Here is a 24809-nt window from a genome sequence, read left to right as displayed (position 1 = left end):
GGTTTCTTTCACTCAAGGCTCCAACACTGGGGATAGGCGCACCTCTGCCAAGCTGCAGCATGTTGAATAACCTTTACATCAATGAAATATAGAGTTGTTCCTTGGAGAGAGTTACTTATTTATGAAATCTTATGTTAATGCGATGAAACTTGTAACAAATATTCATAGTGCTCAATCAATTTGCTTCAGCCAAGAATCTGCCTAACCAAATGCTAATGGATTCCTCTCACCTGTCAGATAATACACAACAATATTTTAATGTTTTCCTAGAAGTATAGGTATAATAAATATCCATATTACATATTATGATGCAAAATTAGGCCCTACTAGTACCTAACTTAAGAAGGCTTCACAAAGACCTGTATTGTCTCATAGAAGGTGAAAAATCATTGGAATTTTTAGAATAATGAGTTTGAACAAGAGATGGTGAGAAATGTGTTGGAAATAATACTGAGAGGGGGGGGGGGGGTGAATCAATATTATCACATTTATAAAACTTTTCATTTCCAAACTCTGATTCATATATGCTACTTCCACAACTTCTTATGATTATGTTAATTGATCTTCAATGAGTGCATTAGAACATTATCAACCATATTATCAGTTAACAAATGCAGTAACATAGAATAGATCATCACACATAAGGCACACACATGAACACCATGATATAAGGTGGAAACCCAATGCGGGAGAAAACCACCTGCTGCAAGTCATCTCAATCTTCTTTAATAAGAAAATCCTTTTACAATATTTTGTACTGGTGCAGTCTTATACCAGTACGGGAGCTACAACCCCCTTTGCTCTTGTACTAGCCGATCCATTTACTAGTACGCAGGCTGCTACTTGCTACAATGCTCCAAAGATTTCCTTTAGCTCTTGTACTAGCTTAGATACTAGTACGTAGGTGCTGACCTACAATCTTCTCTCCTCGAGGTACCACATTTCATCAATTTTCAGACTGGATACACTGAAGCACAACACATAATCTGAAAGGCCACATTTCATCCAATTTTCATACTGGACCCAACAACAACATAAACAAGCTTCTGAATTACCCAAGCACTAGATCCATACATATACAAGTGAGTCATCAACCAGATCTAGTCCATCAGATCACATGAAGATAAGTCATTATGAACCCGATCCATTCATCTATCAAAAACTGAAACAAACTCTATCACTTCTCAGAATACTGTCATAATATCAGAAACCAGACATCACTTCAAAACCCAGAACACAGCAATGATAAACATGGACAGCTAAATATATTTCAAGAGAAGTACGCAGCTTCACCCATGTAATGCCTGCGTACAGTACGCACTGTTCCCAACTGAGCACCTGCGTACCCACGCACTGTGCCTCAAAGACTTCCTGCGTACCTACGCTCTGTGTCTAATGAACTGTCTGCGCACCTCCGCAGCTGCAGCGCTTCTGGTCCTGTGTATCTGCGCACCTGCGACGCTTCTGTGCCTGCGTATCTCCGCTCTTTTCTTTCACTGTACCTGCGTACCTTCGGGTATAGATAATTTCAAGACTTCAAGAATAACCCAGACAGTCAGATCTACAGATCTGATCATGCGCCGAAGAGATCTCAATCCATCAGTAGATTCGCCTTATTTAGATCTAGACATTACTCCCAAGAGATCATAATATTTCAGATCTAGCTCTCATAAGATGTTCAACCCAAAAGCATATATAAGCCAAATGATCTCCTTTGCTTTATATAGGCAAGCTCTTCCTCAAATCATGGATCAATACCACGGGCCAAAACCATAATAACATAATACCGTCGACTAAATACCAAGGGTTAAACATAAGAAACCCCACGTGTGCTTTTCTCTGCCTTGAAGTAAGTGAACTGGGGGTACGCACCTCCTGAACGGGATCACTACGGGTATGTACGCACTTTATGTAACACCGGCCTGCGTGTATGCACCTTCTGTAAGGTGTACCTGCGTACCCCTTATTTTCTTCAATATTTGATAGCTGATCTTCAATTTCTGCTGCTGACTTGAGGTACTATGATCTATCACCTGAATGGGTTGCCATCAAGGACAACACTTTAGCCATAATGCCAACAAAATGTCCTCAGTCAACCTAAAATCTTTAATTTCAAATGTTACAGATGGAAGGGCCTTTATTTTAGTCAACCTATTCCATTAATAATTTCTCAAATCAACTGTGTGCAGACTTCGTTCATCAGTACCTAAGCTTTGTATTCATGGCTTGCAGGATGCTGACAAATTTTACACGGTCATTCTCCACAAAGGATGTAATTTCATGGCTTGGTTTCTAAAATCTGCATGAAATTAATAGCATACCTTGGTCCTAGACACACAAATTGGGAGTAATATTTATAAAAAAATAAATATAATAAATTATTTTGTTTAGACAGGATATCTATCAATCCAAGATCATGGCTATTCAAACCACAAGAAAAAAATAATGCCCTTTTCCAGTGTTATTGACCACTTTATCCAGTGACTAATTAGAAAACTTCCAAAAAATTGGCTTATTTCTACATTTGGAACTATTACCTTAACAGGTATTCTAACATTATAAATTATGGTTTAAATTTGAATTATGTCAGTTTTGACTGAAAGCAATTTACAAGAAGGAAAAACTATGAAATACTTACAGTTTCATTGGTTCGTATGTTTCCACCCTATGACTCTTGCCCAGTTGTTGAAGGTGGTAACATGCACTCTGCTCTAGGTTTGTTCCCAAATCTTTGGCATCTGATACCCTCATATTCCTTGTTAGATTGTTCTTCATGGCCAGGCTTTGCACCTCTAACAACATGGGCACCCTCAAAATAAGATGTGTAACTAGTATCTTGTTTAGTATTCCAGTTCCCAAACTTTGGAACATGTGTTGGACGTTGTTGTAAAAAAATACAAGAAAAACAACCTAAAATTGTCAATCTATAAAAACACATACAAGAAAACATCCATAGATATCAAAGTTCACAAAAGAGAGGGGAACTCTAAAATCCCTTGCCTTCACCTTTTGGGGTACCATTGTTGTTTGTTTGTTGTAATCCTTCATGTTCCATGATGTACTTATTTGATCTATCAAGTATATATGCAACATTTCTCAACAAAAAAACAAGAGAGGGAGACCTTCTATGTGACAAAAGAATACTTCAAACTATGTCAATGGGACTAGGAGGACAACATTTGACAACAACAATAAGGAGTGCCAAGAGCATCTATCAACCAGTTCTAAAACCTAAGAAGAATGAAAGAAGAGTAGATAATAAAATAGAAAAGGAAGGGAACCCAAAAGAGTATCCCTAGAAAGTGGAATTGATAATAGATAATACTTGAGAGAGAAAATCCTCCAAGTCATGACTAGTGATCTCAAAAGAAAATACTATGGAGGTGAGGAAGAGCAACATCCTTACTAGCATTTGAAACAAAGAGGAGCCATCACCATCCACCACCATAAATGTGTCAATGTTGACACGGTTACCCCTTGGTTTGTGCAAGAAATCACAGGGCTAATTGAAGGTCTAAAGGATTTTTAATGACTTTCATAAGGTGAATGAAAAAAATATGCAAAAGGGCATATGACTGTTATGGTTCTCAATTCAAGTCAAGCAGCATGAATGGGTCAAATGTGCATAAAGAAAGTTACATGGTCTGTGTTTCAAAAGTGACTTTGCAGCAGCACTTGCAGATTTTTCATGGCAGACAAAACTTATAATTGGAGGCAGTTTGAAACTTTGATGCCATAGCAGAATTCAAACAAAGACTTTCTGAATGTGGTCACAAATGTTCTGTGTGCTTGGATCATTTGTTCCAAAGTAGAGAATGATAATGTCCATATCAAACCAAGAATGAAAGGTCTACAGGATACTCTTATATTACAGAAAAAATCATTCTTCAGCACACAAGTCAAAGTTTGATAGAAAAATCCCAAAGGAATTAAAAAAACATCAGATTTGAAATGGTGTATATAAAGGAAAGTGACCTATCAAGAACCTGAAAAGAAAGAATGAGTAAACACATGAAATTTCACAGTGTTCACAGAACTGGAACTGTGCTTGTCAAAACAGGACAAACCTCTCCAAGCATTGATCCACTCTCAGTTGTTAAAGTAGAATTGTCCCTTGCAAGTTTAAGGTTTGATGAAGCTGCAATCGGTTTCAAAGAAAACACTCCTTCCCATACTAACTTGACTACCTTAGGTTTTAGTTTTTGAATTGAATGAAATATCTCGCATATCTCATTATAGATTCATAGAATGGATTTCAATGGTTGTGCTGTAGGAAACATCAGATCTTCCCCACAGTGACCAAATGTGCAGGATAATGAAGTTTTGAGCAGCATTTGTGAGATGTTCTTGGTCTTTGGCTTGGTGACGCATCTATGGAAATCCAAGCTACCATTATGTATAATTTTCTTAGTGAATTAAGATGAGACAATGGTGAAGGAACTAGTACAATTAGCATATCTACATGAACTCTATTCATAAGAAAAGGTTGTTGAGGAATCCATAGAGGAAGACTGGTTTTGATAGCTGATTTCTTCTATCCATGCCTTGTTTCTTGATCCCTTCTGTTCTTACTTCTCTGATATTTTTATTTTTGTCAGTGATGTTTGATGATCGATGTTTATCACTATCCTCTATTTTTTCATGGGTTCTCAGTCAACAAAATTGGCTTGCTATGAGGGCAACCTTTTCAACATGAAAGAATAATTGAGTCTCCTTTGACATGCAAAAAGGAAAGCATCTTTCACTGCACCTTTGACTACGAATTTCGGTTTTGACCATCAGACTCTTCATATGTGAATTTATCATCCTTCTCTATAGAGAAAAGGATCATCTCTGAGTAGGTCAACACAATGCTTACACAATTCTTCCTCTGATAAATGATATTTTCTGTAGCTTAATGGTGCTCCTTCGTTTGCTACCAAGGGTTCCTTTAATGAGGGAAATTATGCCACCTATTTAACCAGCTGTCATTTTGACTGATATATTTATGCCCTTCAAATCTGGAGCTGCAGATTGTATGCCTTGAAACTCTGCTCATAAAAAATGCAATCCAAAACTTTGGCAGCTTTAAAAGTAAGAATTAGAGCCTCTTTGTCTCCAGGGCGAAGTCCACTCAGAACACCATCCACATTCATCTGTTCCAAATATGGGAGGAATTAGGGGACTTGGATTCTAAACTATTGTCCTGTAGTCACCTTGAATGCGAGTGAACTTGTCCATAATGATCTTCTGCCCGGTCACATCTTGGGCAACAAAGCACACTCCCACAACATTCTCCTTCAGGTCCCTGCTCGAGCAAGCATTAACGAGTAAAACTACTGGACCTTTTTCCTCCTCTGAGCCATGTCTTTTCAGCTCAATTTGAACATTTTTCTTTTCAACTCCTTGCAAAGCCAAATGTAGCATCATTCTCAGCTGAAGTTTCCTCGACGATATTGATTAGAGGCTCCCCCAGGACCTCTTCCACTGACAACCCTGTAAGTTCGACAGCTTTTCTATTCCATCCATTTACTACTCCATAAGCATCGACTGCCAAGATTGGAGTCTTTGTTGTTTCAATCAGTCTCACCATCTCATTTGTCACTGCATTCAATTCATCCATTTCCTGAAGTTTCAAATCAGTGAGTTACCTATTTATCGAGATATTTTTGCTACTGTCATCAGTTTCTTTGTAGGAACCTCGTAGTATTAACTACAATGAATGGATGGCATCCATCTCAACATCCTCCCAAGGAAAACTCCTCATTTTTACCATTTCAAGGAATGCATCAAACGAATATCGTGGATGCATTTTCTTACCATCGTCTTTGTCCTGCAGGTCATGTTTGGGACCTCCCCATTTGATTTATTTTGTAGTATGGGATCTGAACCAAAACAAAAGTCTTTTGAATTAATTCTCACCGCGACAATTCCACAAACTGCATTACCTAATGATCCCGCTCCGGGATAGCCTGCATAAACAAGACTATCTGTGCTCAAACTTGTGGAATCCATGTGATGCTCAGACAACCATGCAACAATATCTTGGATCTGAGCCTCAATAGGAGTTACCCCCAGAAGCCAAAATTTTTCTTCATAGTAAAGGGCAGCACCATCGCATCTGACAAGATCCATGATGTTGGGCTTCCGAGTGACAATTCCCAAGGGTGTGTCGTGAAGCAGCATGTCGCAGAGCAATGCTTGAGTGCACAGAATTTACTTTTCTCTCATCTGAGCAACCAATTCAACTTCCTTGTTTAGCTGAATTCCAAAAACTTGCATTAAGAACTCACAGGCATACCTCAAAGGAAATGGAACATAGCGTGGACTAGTGTGATGACAAACCACCAATCCCTAAAGCCTTCTTCCTTTCTGCTGCATCTTCCCCTCGCTACCTCCGTCCAATTCCTTCTCATTGATTACTACAACCATTACTAGAGATGCTATAGAGCCCATGTTGGCCATGTATTGAGCATGGAAACCATGAGGTGATATCAATGAATATCCACAGAAACTTAGGTCTCTAGGCAATCTCTTGTCCTGAATCATTGTTATAGGTTGTGTATAGCAATCACAAATCATTCTTACTCTATTCCTCATAAAAAAAAATCTTGAAACCTGAAGGACATCAGTTGCAGGGTAGTGAAGACCCAAATAAGGTTCTAAATCATATCTTCTAATCTCGGATATCACCTCACCATGATCATCATCATGAAATTTATAAGACATAACACGGTCATAGCCTATAAGGTCACACACCTCTTGTACAATCATGTCACACAATAGCCCAATATTTCCACTAGGGATCGATTTCCAACCATGATATTTCCTTTTGCAGCAAGATTATAGGATTGTAATGCTCTCATTGCAGAGGTGGAAACATCCGAAGTCCCAATAGGCTCAAAATCTATCACCAATGCCACATCAATTCTATGGAGTATAGCATAGAAGGGCTTATCGGAACTCTTGGAATGGACCAAAACAAGATTCAAAAGATTGAGTTCTTCAAACTTGGCAGCCTTCTGCAATGCCATGGTGCTCGAAGGAGTGAACAAGGTCCTTGCATCACTGCCAATACAAAGAATTTGCTGGTCCTCCACGCTGGGAACTACATGAGTTGACACTTGAAACATATCTGGGGTATTTCCACTATAAGCAATCACTTCAAAGCCTTCTCATTCACTGCAACCATGCACCCAAATGGATGAATAAGATTTCTCCTTTATATTTTCTGTAGATATGCACTAACTGAAACTAATGGAACAATCTCTAAATCCTTGTTATCTGTTCTGGAGTCACAACTTTCAACACCTTGAATTTTAGGCCAGGCATCCCAGCTTTAAGAAATTTAAGAACTTGTCTCAATCCCTCATCTCCCACATCTGCATCATCATTTTTCTTTGTGTCAGTATCTGAGTCTTCAGTAGCTTTAAGTGATAATGAAAAGGAAGCATCTGCAGATTGTCCATTCCGCTGCAAGTAGACCACCTGCTCCTTGTATTTCTAATTTTTGTTAAGAAAATTTCAAACATAGGAATGCCTGGAGCTCCTGCAACCTTAAACACCAACAAAATTTTCCCATATAAATAATTTTTAACAAAACATTATATGTGATAACACGACCAAACGCGTGAGAGAGAAGGCGCCAAGGGCTGGCCTCAGTCCCAGACTTGCAGAGTAAGAAAGCATGGCTTTGGGTTCACAATGTTGGCCTTCTTCACCTCCTGGAGAATAGATCTAAAATCTGGCGGGCATGCTAAGCCGAAAGTGGCATCGACCCTCGATCCTTCCAAATGCGCCCTTCCTTCTCCTTCTTCCTCATGGACAAACCTTTCAAATGGAGGGAAATAAACCATTTTGATATTTGGACAAAACTTTCAAATGGAGGGAAATAAACCATTTTAATATTTGAAAGAAACAAATCCATGAAACCTTAATGAAAATTAAATGAAATGCTCTTATGTTTATCAAGGGAATTAAATAAAAGGTTGAGTCTACCAAAAGATAATTTTGTTAGACATTTGAAAAACAAACATATAAATATTAATTTTTCTAAATAAATAAATATTAATTTTTCTTGATACTTATTAGATAAACAGATGTTCATGATTTTTTTTTCTAGAATAAAGATTTAATGGCAAACAAAACCTCAGAGCTGCACAAGCTCAATGTCCAACGAGGCTCTAGATCTCCTAGGCCAAATCTAAAGAGATAAGCCAGATCTAAAGAGAAAGATATATAAACTGAAAAGGATACCAACTTTAATTCTCAGCAAAGCTTCAATGCACCTTCCAGAACTTCAGTTCTCCTTGCCATTTTTCATGGAAATCATGGTTGTTGTTGCTCAAGACTTTCTGCTAGAGGGGAAGGCAGAGCTGCAAGGTAACATGCGTGTTAATATGCCCTGGAATTGTTAGAGGGTGTTTAATATGAAATTATGTCTCTTCTTCATTGATTACACATACAAATGATTCTTTTTACATATTTATATAAAATTAAGGATCATTTTATAGTTTATTTAATAAATAAAAGGTTGAGTCTTTTATTTTGTTTAATGGGAGGTATTTTTTATTGTAAATAATTATTAATTTATGAAAAAATTAGGTTTTTGTGTCACTAAATATCAATTGAGGGGGGTTTTGGTTGATTTATCAAAAGTGAATTATGGTGATATCAAAACAAGTTTTGTGTGGTTAAAAAGTGAAGAAAAGTACTAATGTTATGGTAATGATCAATCATTATTTCCAATTAAATGTTTGGTTTAATAAGGATAATTCAATGGTGAGAGAGCTTTGGTAGTGGTGGCGCATAACAAAATATCCAATGGTGAGAGAGCATTGGAAACGTTATAAAAGGACAAGAGACTATTGAATAAAAGTAATATTAGAAAACATAAAACAATATGAAAGAAAATTTCTTGAGTATCAGTAGATGAAGAAGATAATTGAGCTTGGGCTAGTTGGTACTGAAGTTCTTTTGCTTCAATTTCAAAGAGACCAGTTACTAGAAATTTTTCTCCATCAGATCTGTATTGGGAAATTTCTTCCCATATTTGAGCAGGTTCATATGCATTGGTGAAATTTCCACGATCTTCTACTGATATTTGGATTTTGGATTTTGTGGGAAATTTGTAGCTCGATGACCTTTCTTCTTACATATATAATAGTAAAAATTATTTGAAGGAATCTTCCTTCATTTAAATAACGATTTTTCCCTGGTTGAGATGATGTTTAATAGAGGGAGTCAACATGGGAAAGGTAATACTTTGGCTCTCACATGTTTTAGAAAATTGATATCTCTTGATATCTCTTTGTCCATAAACATTAGGGGTGGAAAAATAGCATAGCTTCTAGAGCTAAGTTTGTTCCAACTTAGTTATATCTTGAACCACAAATTGGTGTTGACCTCATGGATATGATAGAAATTTGGTGGCTTGTAGGGTAGTATTGTCATAAAATAAGAAGGGTAGACATCAAAATAAGATTTGTGTGGTCAAGTGAAGTAGTAATTTCATAAGATTAATGATAATTTCCAATGAAATGTTTGTTTTAGTAAGGATAACTAATCTATGGAGATTTTCCATGATGTTCAATAGAGGAAGTCAACATGGGAAAGGTGATAGTTTGTCTCCCACATGATTTATAAATTGATCTCTTTGTCTATAAACATTAGAGGCAGAAAAAAATCCTAGACTCTAGAGCTAAGTTTGTTCCAAATTAGCTATATCTTGAACGACAAATTGTTGTTGACCTCATGGATATGACAGAAATTTGGTGGCTTGTAGGGTAATCTCGTCATGAAATAATGTTGTCACTTATTATCTAGTCATATATTTTAATCATAGACTAAATTAGTCATTTAATTTAGTCACTTTTAGTTTAGTCACTTATTAGCTAGTCGTATATTTTATCCCTAGACTAAATTAGTCGTTTAAGTTAGTCATTTTTAGTTTGGTCACTTAAAATTGCTCAAATTTAGTAGTAATTTACTTGAAATAATTGCGATGACTAACTTTTTTAGTCACCTAGTCATTAATTTCATCATTTTCTACTAGTGTCCTCTCTTTCTTCAAGTCCCTCCATCTTTTTTCCTCTCTCTCCTTGGCACCCCTTTCACACTGAGATGTTTTATCTCTAGGGAGAGAGTAAATAATTGTCTCTAACCTGGAAATATCATTTTTGAGTCTTCTCCCTTGAATTCCAAGACTTGTCATTTCATTTTTATTTTAACAAAAGTATTTTTTTTTTTAAATTATAGTTTCACTAGACTTCTCCACTAAACCTATTATTTATCAAGTTTATATAGTAAAATTAAATAGAAAAATGTTTACAATACCTCGGGTGTTACATGAATCCATGGTATTAAAATGAAAATTAAATCCTTATCAATTTAATAATAAATAACAAATTTTGATCTTCAAAATATTGTTCTTCCTCAAATAAATATACATAAAATATAAAAAAATTATATGTTTTAAATTTATTATTGAATTTGTAAAATTCATTACACAAATAAAGTGTTCTTAAACCTTACCATACCTACCTTAAAATACTTATTTGGAATCAAAATTAACATCCAAAAAGGGCCAATCAGACCAACACTTAGAAAGTATGATTTCATTTTTATTATTTAACAAAGAAGAAATCGTCGTAATTGACTATGAGTTAAAGCGAGGAAGATCATATTTCTTAAAATGAATTGGTTCATTATATGAATTAAGGTATAAATTTCATGAGTCTTTTTATTCCACTAAGAAGGGCATTAATGACTACTACTTCTCTCAAAATGTTTATATCATTTTCTTCTATTTAAGCCCTAAGGAAGGAGAGGATTTTTAGCTAACACTTACAAGTCCGAATTTACCACATTTAGAAAATTTTATTTATTTGGTTTTGATTTGGTTACCCTTTTAGTGGGAGGATGAATTTTATCATGAGGACAAGTAGCTTGTATATCTGGTGGGAGATGACATATCATGTGCATGAATGTTGTATCTCTTAATACAATTTCTATTTTTGTGGCAAGACACATTTTATAACCTCGTTGAGGGAGATGTCTAATTCCTTGGGTGCTCAATTTAGAATCGATACATGTTTTTTTTAAATAAAATGAAAGTATTCATACTCTCAACTATAATAAAAAAATAAAATAAATACACATATTTGGTTAGTATTATTGTTTTTTATATTATAGCTCGCTATGAAAGGGATGTGTAATTCATTCCATGCTCAAAATAGAGTTAACATATATATATATATATATATATATATATATATATATATATATATATATATATATATATATATATATATATATATATATATATATATATATATATATATATATATATATATCGAGAGTCGTATTTATTTTAGAATGGAACTTCCATAATTTTAATTTAATTATCAAATTTTATTATGTGGATAATATGGATTTAACCTCTCAAGAATATTATGAAATATTAGAAAACTTAAACTCATGTTTTCAAAAATATATGCTCGATTTTGATTAAAATTAACCAGAAAGAATGTTCTGAAAAAATACCATTTTATCTATAAGTTATGTTACAAGTGTCTGGAGAAATCCATAATGAAAATATAGTATTCTGCGATGATTTATTAAACACAGAAGGACATATTTATACAATCATATTTGAAGTGGGAGACTTATGTCTCCATAACTAAAAATACAGGGAATACCTAATCTATGTCCTAATAATAATTAAAAATTTATTTTTGGAAGGGAGGTAACAAATTTAAATAAGTTTTTTATCAGAAGAATATTAATACATTATTTTTTTTTTTTATAAAAATGAATTCTTTGGTGTCTTTAGTTGGTGTTGTTCTGTCTAGAAAGGAGAATTACCAGGAGTGGTACAGGAAAGTTAAAAATACACTTATTTTTAATGATCTGTGGGATGAAGTTTGTGAAGGAAAAGGAGGTAATGCACCAGAACTACTTGATGAGGAGAAAAAGTTTGCAATCTTGGAGAGTAAGGATAAAAAGGCATATGCTTTAATTTCTACTTCAGTCACAGAAGAGGTAAGAAGATACATAATTCAAAGTAAAACGACATATGAAGCAATAAAAAAATTGAAAGAGCTTTATGATACACATTCAGAATTGGAGATAATCCAGTTATTATTGAAGTTGTTTAATATGGAAATGAAAGATAATGATCCATTGAAACTTGCTTCTGAAATTAAAGCCATCAATCATGAAATTGAATCTAATGGAGTCAAAGTTGATCTACAACTTACTGCCTTTATAAAATCCCTTTACCCTAGTTATTCACACTACTTGGAGTCTCTCCAAGCTAGTGGGTAGTTAAAAGATTTAAATTTTGACAAATTAGTAGGAAAAATAGTAGAAAGAGAGAAGGATTTTGGAAAGAAAGAAATTGTACACAATTCTAATACTGAAACATTATGTCTTGCTCAAAAATACCAAAAATCTCAAGAAGAATCAGTCAAAAATACTAAGGGTAGCAGAGGATGAGGTAGGAGGAATTATAGAGACAAGGAAGGGATAATTAGGGAGATAGACAACAGAATGATAAACAAAGAAATATTTATGATAAAACAACTATAAAATTCTTTAGATGTGGTAAAATTGGTCATACTTCTATAAATTATAGAATTCCCTGGGAGAAAATTAATGAAAGAAGAGAACAAATGCTTGAAAAGAAATATCAACTAATTCCATAAAAAGGAAAATCTTCTGAGAATGCACATTATGTTGTTGCCCATTGTAATTTTAATATGGAAGATATATTTAGTACTTCTTTTTCTTCATGGCATGATAGTTGGATTCTAGACATAGGTGTCATTTTCCATATGACCTTTCGAAGATATTGTTTTGAGAAATTTAGTGATAATATTGATGGGGTAGTGTATTTTGATGATAAGTGTAAAATCAAACCATCACAATTGGTTCTATTTAGTTAAAAATTCTTGGACTTGCAGATTATACTTTAAATGATGTTCTTTACATGCCACAGTTTCAAAGGAATTTATTATCTCTTGTACAAATAAGACAACAGGGACATTCCATACACATATTTGATGGAAAAGCGGAAATTCGATAGAAACTGACAATGAAACTGTAATGACTGGTGTGGAAGAAGATAAATTATTAAAGTTGAAAGGTATGTCATCTGTTGCATTAAATACTAATCATTTGGTCTAGAAAAATGATACTCTGTCATCATCTTTATTGCGGCATGCTTGCTTTAGTCATATCAATTATGAAAGTATTAGAATTATGAGACAACAGGGGATCAAGGGACTTCCAATAGTTCCAAGAAAAATCACTCCATGTTGTGCTTGTGTAATTGGGAAGCATCACAAATAGTCTTTTCAAAACTCTACTTCTAGGGATTCGAGGAAATTAAGTCTCATACACTCATATTTATGTGGACCTATGTTTGTACCAACTGCTAATGGAAATAAATATATACTAACTTTTATTGATGATTATTCGAGGATGTGTTGGGACTATCTTCTTAAGCAAAAATCACAAGTTTTTTTGATGTGTTTAAACATTTTCATCCCTTGATTAGAAATGAAGGTCAACTTAACATTGGTACGATAAGAAATTATAATGGGGAAGAATATATTTCACATGTTTTTTAAATATATTTGCAAGAGAATGGCATCAAACACCAAACCAAAATACCTTATAATCCACAACAAAATGGTGTTGCAGAATGAATGAACAGAACACCACTTAATATGGTTAGATCAATGATGTTTTTTAAGAATGAAAAATTAATGTTTTCGGGAGAAGGAGTGCTCTGTGCAACTTATATTAGAAATTAGTGTCCTTCCTCTATCATCAATAATAAAACTCCATATGAAATGTGGTATAATCGTCTTCTTGTTGTTAAACATTTTGGAATTTTTGGTTATCAATGTTATGCTTTGATTCCTAAACAACAAAGAAATAAGTTGAGTGAAAGAAGTAGAAAATGAATATTTTTGGGGTATTCTATGACTTCTAAGGCATATAGATTATATGATGAAGAGAATAAGAAGTTTATTTTGTCAAGAGATGTATTTTTTCTTGAATCTGATAAAGATACACTCACTGTTGATAAACAACTTAATCGGTTAGAGAATTTTGTGCCTAAGACGTTTTATTATGAATCAAATAATATTCTTCCACATCCTAAAGGGGGATTCCCATATTATATTTGTTTGTGGATTTTCCTTCTGTGGATCTTCCTTCTCAAAATGGTGATAATAATTTTGCAGCTGAAGAGAAATTGGATGTTAAAAGTGTGTTTGCAGGGATAGGAGGGACAGAGACAACAAGAATTGAGAGTAGGAAAAAAAGTAATGAAGAGTCAATTTCACAAGATTAGAAACTTCTTTCACAACCTCTATGAATATCAACTCGTATTATAACATTGCCGAAGAAATATGATGATTTTGAGACAAGGATTTCTTTAGGTAACTATTATCATTGTGAATTTAATTTTTCTGTTGATTGTGAACCTACTTGTTTTGAATAAGCTGCTAGTTATGATCAGTGGAAAGATGCAATGCAAGAGGAATATGATGCCCTCATAAAAAATGGAACATGGAGGCTGGTGGATCCTCCTGCTGGTATCAAATCTATTGGTTGCAAATGGGCTCATAAAACTAAGTATAAAGCTGATGGTTCACTTGATAAGCAAAAGGAAAAACTTGTAGAAAAGGGATATGCACATAAATAGGGTGTTGTCCATACAGAGACATTTGCCCTTGTAGCTAAATGGGGCACTATTAGAATTTTGTTTGCTATTGTATCTCAGAAAGAATGGAAAATTCATCATATGGATGTTAAAACTGCTTTTTTAAATGAGGATTTGAAAGAAGATGTTTACATGTTTCAACCAGAAGGTTTTTCTGTTAAAGGGAAAGAACAAAAGGTATGAAAATTAATGAAGTCTTTGTATGGTTTGAAATAAACACCATGTGCATGGTATGATAAACCAATTGAACACCTTCTTAAGTTAAATTAGAAGAATTTTGACCTAGATGATGCAACACTTTTTGTTAAGAAATTTGGAAGATCATTTGTATATCTAGTTGTCTATGTCGATGATTTGACGATCACAGGGAACAATGATGAATATATATCATCATTTAAGGAGGAATTGAAAAAGGTTTTTGATATGAAAGATTTACGCTTACTTCATTATTATCTTGGAATTGAAGTTGATCAAAAACCTCAACATATTTTTATCTTGTTGGTTATTCAGATTTCGATTTTGATCAAAATAGGGAGCATGGAGTCTCTACTTCTGGTTATTTGAAGAATCTTGGATCAGCAGCCCTCAGTTGGAGATCACACAAGAAATATGTTCTTGTTGATTCTACCACTGAAGTCGAATATGTTGCAGCAGCTCAAGCTACAAATGAAATCAATTGGCTTAAAAAAATAGTTGAAGATTGGCAGGAGAAACAAAAAAGCTTCAACTCCTCTATTTGTCGACAACTCTTCTGCAATTCAATTGGCCAAGAATCCAAAGTTTCATGATCGAACGAAAAATATCAACATCAAATATCATTTGATTTGACATCATGTAGAGGCAAAAACAATTCATCTGACACATTGTCCAACTTTAGAACAAATTGCAGATATCTTTACCAAAGCATTGGGGCATGAAAAGTTTGAAAAGTTTAGATCTTTACTTGGTATGTGAGATGTCCCTTCAAATTAAGGGGGGAATGTTGAATAATCCTTCGAGATTTTGTATATAATTATGATCAGGACATAGATTAGGTATTTCCTGTATTTTTAGTTATGGAGATATAACCATGTTTAATAAATCATCACAGAATACTATATTTTCATTATGGAATTCTCTAAGCACTTGTAATAAGTTAGACTATGCCTATATTAAAATGAAAATTTGAGATTTATCTCAAAAATAATTATACTTTGTCATTTTAATTAAATTAAAAATATGTGATATAAATATCTATACATAAACATGAGTTATAATTTTTAGTGACCTATAATATTGTATCATCCTAAATTTCATATATATATATATATATATATATATTACTATGAATTAGTTTCAAGAGTTAGGTCTCTTGATTGAGTTTTAGTGATTAAAACATCTTTCTATTGAAAGTCATGGGTTTAATTTGCCCTAAATTTCATATATATATATATATATATATATATATTCAAATTATTTGAATACTATTAATTAATAAATATTACTATGAATTAGTTTAGAGGGTTAGGTTTACTGATTGAGTTTTAGTGATTAAAGCATCTTTGCTATTGAAAGTCATAAGTTTAATTTGCTTGAGAGTCTTGGATCATGTTTTGACAAAAAATGATCCTTTCGAGTGGATCTACCTAGTACAAATATTAAGTGGATACACTGATTTCCAAGTTCTTTAAACCACATAGAAAAACAAAAATATTACTATTTATTATTAATAGTGCAAAATTTTAAAATTGATATTATAAGTAATTGTTTACTTGGTTAGTTCAATTGATTAGAAAATTTTGTGAGGTAACTCGTGAATGAAGGATTTAAGGATATCGTTAGAAGTCATAACGAAATGTCATTAGAAAATTTTGAGATAGTAACTGGTGAATGAAGGATTTAAGGATATCGTTAGAAGTTATATCGAAATGGCATCTATATCGCTTGTGTGAGATGTTAGGGTGTGAATTGTTAAGATGATATTACAAGTGATTACTTTGACTTAGTTTAGTGTGTTAGTCCAATTAATTGTGGACATCTCACTAATTTAGGGAAATTCATTTTCGAGAGATCAATTTCATATGGGATCGTTAATCTCTCGATACTCGATCTACAAAACTAAATATTATTCTGGAAACTAAATATTAATGAAAAATGTAACCTGTTTCCGTTTTTTTAATGATGAATGCAAAATGAAAGTAAGCGTTTGCAATGAATTTAAGGTTTTAATAATAATCACGTTAATCTCTGAGTTATACATAGAAATAAATAAATTATTTTCAATAAATAAATTATCAAAATAAATTATTATTATTATTACTTCATAACCTTTTTTTGATTTTTTAATATTTAATTTTATGGTTAGGAGCCCAAGAAAATTTACTATATTTTTTTATCTCAAAAGTAAGTGTGTATTTTATTTATTATTTTTTTAATTTTAATTAAAAAATATTAATTAAATTATCATTTTTTAAAAATAAATTAAAATTAAAATTATTTAAAATTTAATTATATTAATTATATAACTTATATAATTAATATAATTAAATTATATTAATTATATAAGTTATATAATTAATATAACTTATAGACCAATGTTTGGTCTTAGCGCAGGTTAACCACCACCATCATCATATCATCATCATCATCAATAATTATAGTTAATAGATATAATTTTTTATTTAAAAAAAAATATTAAAATATATAAAATTTATAATAATTTAAATTAATTAATAATATATTATAATGATTCTTAAAATAAAATTTGAAAAGTAACATTTTAAATGAGAGAATCTTTTCGATTAATCACATTATTAGAATTTTAAATTTTTTAAATTTAATTTTTTTTCTTTTAATTTCATTTATTTACTTTATAAACATTTTTTAATACAACATATATATATAAGTAAATATTATTCACATAAGATGTAATATAGAAAAATGAAATATAGAATTTTTTTGAATATTAAATATTTAATATAAAAGTTTAACTATACCGAAACAAAAATATTTATAATAAAAATTAAGATAAAAAATCATAATTTTTCTGAATTGAGGCTTCTGTAATTCATACTGAATTAGGAAAAAAATCAGTAAAAATCACATCGGAGAATTTTTGGTGACGCCAAGTATGAGGTGTGGTTCATTGTCAGGACAAGATGAAGAGGTAGATCATGGCACCAACTTAAATATATATCAATGTAGAGACCCTTAGTTCATATAACGACTATAATAAACGACTAGTTTATGAATAATATTATTTAATTATAGCATTAATTATTAGGATCCAATTATATTATATAAAATCAAGAAATAAGTAAAGGTTTGAAAAATAAAGAATAAAAAGGATCAAACCTTCATTGTCAAATCTTAGACAATGAACAAAGTAAAAAATAACAACCATAATAATCGGTTATTTTATGAATAATATTATTTAATTTATAAAATTAGTTATTAAGATTATAATAAATAGATAATCTTAGACAATGACCAAAGTAAAAAATAACAACCATAATAAACGGTTATTTTATGAATAATATTATTTAATTTATAACATCAATTATTAAGATTATAATAAATAGATTAAGGGTCGAAATGAATAAAGACTAGGAAGAATCAATCATAACCAGGAGTGCAATCAAAAAATGACAAAGGTGTCAAGACCCTATTAATAAAATAGAGTCAAGACTCTAATAATAAATAAATAAATTTTAAAAAAATTCAGAAAATATAATAAATAAAATCAAAACTAAAATAATCAAAATATGAAAGATTAATGAATCAGGGTCAACCATAAAATAAAGGGCTAAGGCTTTACACATAAATCAAGGAGCCAAGAAAAAAGAATAAGATAAACAAAGTCTAACAAAAAATAAATACTTAAAGTAGCTAAAAAGATAAAATAATTAAGAAAGTTGAGAAAGATCAAGCAAATAAAACATAATTGATTAAAAAACCAATTATTGACCGAACAAATGAAATAAAGAAGATACAGATACCTACATAGATAAAACTATAAAAAATAATTATTATGAGGACAATATCGGGGCCCAACTTTTGTTAATATTCCAACAATCGTCTCTGTTCAAATTAGTGGGCATTTTTCCGATTTGTAAGGCCTCCCTGAATTTTCGATGGTGGAAATGGCTAATCTTGGCAATGAATTGGGCCTCCTCAATGTCGATATGATGCTTAGTTTTTTCTGCATGTTCTGCCAAGCCAGAGGAGTGTGTCCTACTATGCCTGAGGTCAGCGGTGTACTCACAAATCCTTTGATTAATTGAATGACAAGTCTCACCTATGTAGGGAGTCCCACAAGAGAAAGGGATAACATAAACACCTCTTGGTCAGCTCGTTAATTCATATGATTATCAAAAGTAGCCTTCTTACCCGCAAAATCTATGGCCTTCCAAATATTCATAAGGAAGGGGCTCCTCTAAGACCCATAGTCAACACGATTGGAAGGTCTACCTATCTTCTCACTAAATATTTAGTAATTAAGCTTAGGCCCCTTGTTGGTGGTACATAGTCCTTTCTCAAGGATTTTGCATCATTTGTTAATGAGCTAAAGAGTATTACTCTTGATCCCGATGACAAGCTTGTGAGTTTCTATGTGGTATCCCTCTACCCTAAAATCCCTATCAATGAGGCCATTGAAGTCATTAAGTGTGTTACTGATCCTGATATGGCTAAATTAGTTGACATCTGTCTCACCTCTACTTTCTTCTCTTTTGATGGGGAATTCTATGAGAAAACTTGTGGTGTCGCCATGGGTTCCCCCCTCTCCCCTGTGGTGGCTAATCTATTCATGGAGGATTTTGAATCAAAGGCCTTAGCCTCTTCTCGTCTTTTGCCTAAGATGTGGAAGAGGTTTATGGATGACACTTGTGTCATCTGGTCCCATGGCGAGGAAGAGTTGGACCTTTTTTTCCTTCATCTTAATAATCAGTCTAACTCCATAAAATTCACCATGGAATATGAAAGAAATGGTACTCTGCCCTTCCTTGACGTCCTACTTTCAAGGAATGAGGATGGCTCATTTTCTCATCAAGTCTTTCAGAAGAAAACTCACACAAAGCAATATCTTCATGCCAATTCTGATCATTTTCCAGCTGAAAAGCTTAGTGTTCTCAATACTTTAGCAACTAGAGCTTTAAGGGTTTCTGATGACAACCATCTTAATGATGAGAATGTGCACCTCTGGAGTGTTTTCTTGAATAATGGGTACAACATGCACCAATGTTCTAAGGCTTTCCTCAAATCTGAAAAAGGTCCTAACGCTAAGACGAAACCCAAGGATTGATTTTCAAGTGTTCATCTCCCTTCTATCCAAGGGACCACTAACAAGATTACGAAGATCTTAAGGAAGCATAAGGTTCCTTCAACCTTTAGACCTTTGAACACCATAGGTATCTCCCTAAGGTCTGTAAAAGACCTGGTGGACCCTAAAAATATGAAAGTTGTTTATGTTATCCCTTGCTCTTGTGGGACTCCCTACATAGGTGAGACTGATCACTCAATTAATCGAATGATTCGTGAGCATGCCACTGACCTCGGGCATGGTAGGACATGCTCCTTTTCCTTTGCAGAACATGCAGAAAAAACGAAACATCATATCTGCATTGAGGAGGCCCAAGTCATTGCCAAGATTAGTCATTTCCACCATGGGAAATTCAGGAGGCCTTAGAAATCGAAAAAAGGCCCACTAATTTGAATAGAGAAAATGGTTGGAATATTGGAAAAAGTTTTATCTATTTAGGTATTTGTATCATCTTTATTTCGTTTGTTTGGTCAATAATTGATTTTTTTAATCAATTATGTTTTATTTGCTTGATCGTTCTTAGCTCTCTTAATTATTTTATCTTCTTATCTACTTTAAGTATTTATTTTTGTTAGACTTTGTTTAACTTATTCTTTTTTCTTGGCTCCTTGATTTACGTGTAATGCATTAGCCCTTTATTTTATGGTTGACCCTAATTCATTAGTCTTTCATATTTTGATTATTTTAGTTTTGATTTTATTTATTATATTTTCCGAATCTTTTAATAATGTACTTATTTATTATTAGGGTCTTGACTCCTTTGTCATTTTTTATTGGGTCCTTGGTTATTGAGTCCTCCTAGTCTTTATTGATTTAGACCCTTAATCTATTTCTTATAATCATAATAATTAATTTTATAAATTAAATAGCCGATTATTATGTATGTTATTTTTTACTTTGCTCCTTGTCTGAAATTTGACTATGAAGGTTTGATTCTTTTTATTCTTTATTTTTTGAACCTTTACATATCTCTTGATTTTATATAATATAATTAGATCCTAATAATTAATGCTATAAATTAAATAATATTATTCATAAACTAGTCGTCTATTATAGTCGTTAACATTGATATCTATTTAAGTTGGTGCAATGATGTGCCTTTTTATCTTGCCCTCACAATGAACCACACTCGATGGTTCGAAACAGATTGGTAAAAATTCTCCGATGTGATTTTTACCAATTTGTTTTTCCTATGTTTATAAAAAGTTATAATATATATTTAATTTAATTTAATTAATTATTGATATAATTAAAGTATTAATATAATTTAAATTATATAAATTTATGTTTATTTAAACTCCTCTTTTATTTAATATATTTTTTCTAACAATAAAATTTATTATAATTTAATGTATATGTTTAAGTATTTTAAGTTTTGGGTGTTTTTAAGAATTCAAGGACATAATTTTTGGAAAAATAACTGCTTTATAATAGTTTAAAATGCATATTTGAATGTATGAATGGATTCAATTTGTCAATTTTTTTGGAACATTTCTATTATGTATATTTCATAATTGAAGTGTTCCAGAGATTTTTGAGGGTGTTGAATCTATATATGTAATAAAAAAATCTATTTATCTCAAATTTATAATTCCAAAAAATCCTTACCTAATTTCCAACAAAACTGATCCCAAAATATACCAACAAAAACTTAAAACATAAAAGATTTATGACTAATTGAACTCTCAATTATTAATTGGTAAACATAAATTGATAAACCCATATTTTCTAACAAAAACTTAAAGCATAGAAGATTAATACTGTTGATTCATCACTTAAACAAAATTTGAGTTTTCTAAAATAATTCTGAAACTTACACTTTTTGCTAAAACCCATAATCTTGACCCGTTAATCTATTTTCTAATATTTAATTTTAATCAGTTTTCTTATATTTAAAAATTAAAAAAATCACAGTTACATTTACATACAAATAAAAATAATTACAATTTATTAATTAATTTTTTTAAATTGAATTTGGAAATTTAAAAAGGGTCTCTCAACAAATAAAAACAATAATGGAAAAAGAAGTTGTTGGAATATTCTAAATCGCGACTTACACTGAGTATCCGCCAGTTCTGGAGATGCTTGCTTGAAACATGTTTTCGGATATCTTGGAAAATTAATAATATTCTTGACTTTGACACGTGAAGGCATAGCGTTCCCACTCTAATCAGTTTTGAAAAGGGTTCAAGTTTAATGAGTTTTGACTATAATGGCAACTTAGCCAACGCGTTCCCACTTGTATAGGCTCAGGCTATCCTTTTTAGATTTGACAGATACGGCTCCTGGTTTCTTATTATTTATTCTCGTCTTGTTCATCAATGCGTTCCCACTGGTATGGGCTCAGGTTATGGTTATTAGGTTACGACAGATACATCTCCTTGTTTCTTATTTATTCTCGGTGTACTCAATGATTGCATGCTCAGTCAGGCAGTAGAAGGTCCCCAGTTCGAAACCGAAGCTGGCAGTGTCAGGGAGCAGAAGGTCCCAAGTTCAAACTCGAAGCTTGTAGTGATGAAGGTCACGAGTTCGAACTCGCTTGCATTGACGGCGAAGATCGCAAGATCGAACCTGACGCTGTCAATGCCCTCCAAAAGCCGAAGTGTATTGAGGGAACAAGCCTTGGCTCCCTGGCGCTTCCAGCCCTCCGATACGGCCAAAGTCCTCCCAGCGAGACATGGAAATCGTAACAAGGATTTTCCAGGCCTGCCTGCATGGATCGTGAAGGCCTCCCAGCTAGACATGGAAATAGTAACGAGGGCGCTGGTGGCGGAATTGGACTCTCGAGCAGACGAAGGAGCGCTCACCAGGACTTCGAACGAGAAGAATGCGGTTCCTTTCACGAGCGAGGTAGTGTCATCGTCCACGTCCAGTTGTGACCCGGGCAGCCCTTCCCAGAGCACTGTCGAACAAAAAGCAAGCGCAAGCGTGGAAGAGTCAGATTCGTTGGCAGCCCAGTTTGAGACTCCTGGGATTCGAACGGAGACCTTGTCAAAATCATGTGATAAACCGAGATTCACTCTGGCCCTTAATAATTTCATATGCAAACAGCGGACGCAAAGGGGAAACAGAGCTCCGATCAGGATTATGACGGCAGATCCCCGTGATTGGCAAGCAATGGTGCAGCGATTGACGGGTTTCCGCGCAGGGCCGCGTCCCCTCCGTCGAAGCACCGCCAGAGCGGCGCGGCTAAGACCTTACAGAGCCTGATCCATGCTTTCGTTCAAAGGGATTCTATAATTAATTAGCATTTTTGACGTGAATTTGCCACCGACGAAGATGCTGGAGCATGGTGGAAAAATGAGACTTCCAGGACAATGAAGCGTGTGCAGAATCCGTCCATAGTCTTGAAGCTGCAAACATTTTGTGGGGGAGGGAATTGGGGGTGGAGCAAGATCAAATTCTTTTGCATGCACATACTTATAATGTAAACTTGATTTCAAGAGCATTTTTGCTGACATGGGAATAGTGCAAATGCAATATATTTCTCAGTGTTGAACTAAGTGTCATGAATTCGATTTGTAGCAGCTAAATTTACACACTTTGGTGGCAATTAAATGCAACAAATTAGTAATTTTAAATGCCATTGCTCGGCATTTTTGATAGTATCGTAATTTCTCCCACGGCAGTGAGTGAATTAATAAGCACCCACGTATGATTTCCAAGCTTGCTAACAAATTAGAAAGAAGTTATAATTGAAACGGGTAAGAGACATAATTTTGCCTCTCGTTAGACCATCTTTTTATTGGCTTTTCTATTTGGAACATACCACTTTTAAGGATTTTCTAAATTACTAGGTGGAAAAGTTAAAAAAAAAATGGTCTTTCCCTTTCGTTGTTGCCTGGTGCACCTAGTTACTCAGGAACAGAGTCATTTTCAAAAACACTAATATTTGCAATTTTCAGGGAATTCACCTCAATCCAAAGCAGAAAAAAAATCTGAGAATAATACAATTCCCTGGCATTTTTCTCCGATTGGGTTCTTTGATTGAGATGCACAAGAAAAAAAAAGTGATGGGAATGATAAAACTAACCGGAAACAAATCTGTATTTTCTAGAGTCCAAGCAGGACATGGAACAAATACGAAAGTATAACTAATTGTTTTTTAGGCTCTTATATTTTTGGCTAATCTAAAAAATATAAAATGCATACAAATCCTTAGTGACTCCAAATGTCTAATTAACTGGCTAGCGGTTAATACCCAGCTAAAATTGCTAAACCTTGCAGCTTGGAAAACCCAAAAAAAAAGCAAAGAATCACTTCCAGGAAATCAATTTCCACCATATTTATTGGGAGTTCAACACCACAACAGACAGGCTTTCTAAATACGCTATATCTTTGGATCCTGGTCATATTCATTTTGAAGAGCTTGATGGTGACATTGCTCAGAGTGTGCACCTGCTTCCAGTAGACTAGATGTTTCCTCAAACCTCTCCACCATCTCAGAAAGACTGTTACGCTTGGTTGAGTCAGCTTTCTTGCTCAACAGATGAAGGATATTCCATATTTTCTATGCAAAGCGGTTTTTTAAACCTCAGCTATCAGTTTCTCCAAGAGTTTCCTGTGATTTTGAGACACTTCATGTGTATCTATCACTTTTTATGTGTTGTTCCTGTATCAAATCAGATTTTAGTCTTATGTCAGGTTTGTAGACATCACATTAACAACATATTTACTACAGTCAATTATGAGTTTTTGATCAGTGGTGCTCTTTCTAGCAGCTATTTTGATGAGGCGTCAGTCTTAAATGTTCAGCGATATAACTTTTTGATTCAAAAGAATAAAAAAAAAATT

General features: G+C 33.2%; 1 pseudogene; it reads right to left on the bottom strand.

Moving 5' to 3' along the window:
• Nucleotides 1–5067: 5067 nt before the first annotated feature.
• LOC149248771 (phytochrome pseudogene) lies at nt 5068–22113 on the bottom strand (annotated as a pseudogene).
• Nucleotides 22114–24809: the final 2696 nt, after the last annotated feature.

The sequence above is a fragment of the Pinus tabuliformis genome, chromosome 7, assembly GCF_031772625.1.
Source record: "Pinus tabuliformis cultivar Carrire ecotype Pingquan chromosome 7, CPIR1, whole genome shotgun sequence".
Lineage (NCBI taxonomy): Eukaryota > Viridiplantae > Streptophyta > Pinopsida > Pinales > Pinaceae > Pinus > Pinus tabuliformis.
Note: the sequence above shows the minus strand (reverse complement) of the source record. Positions and strands in the feature narration are given on the sequence as shown.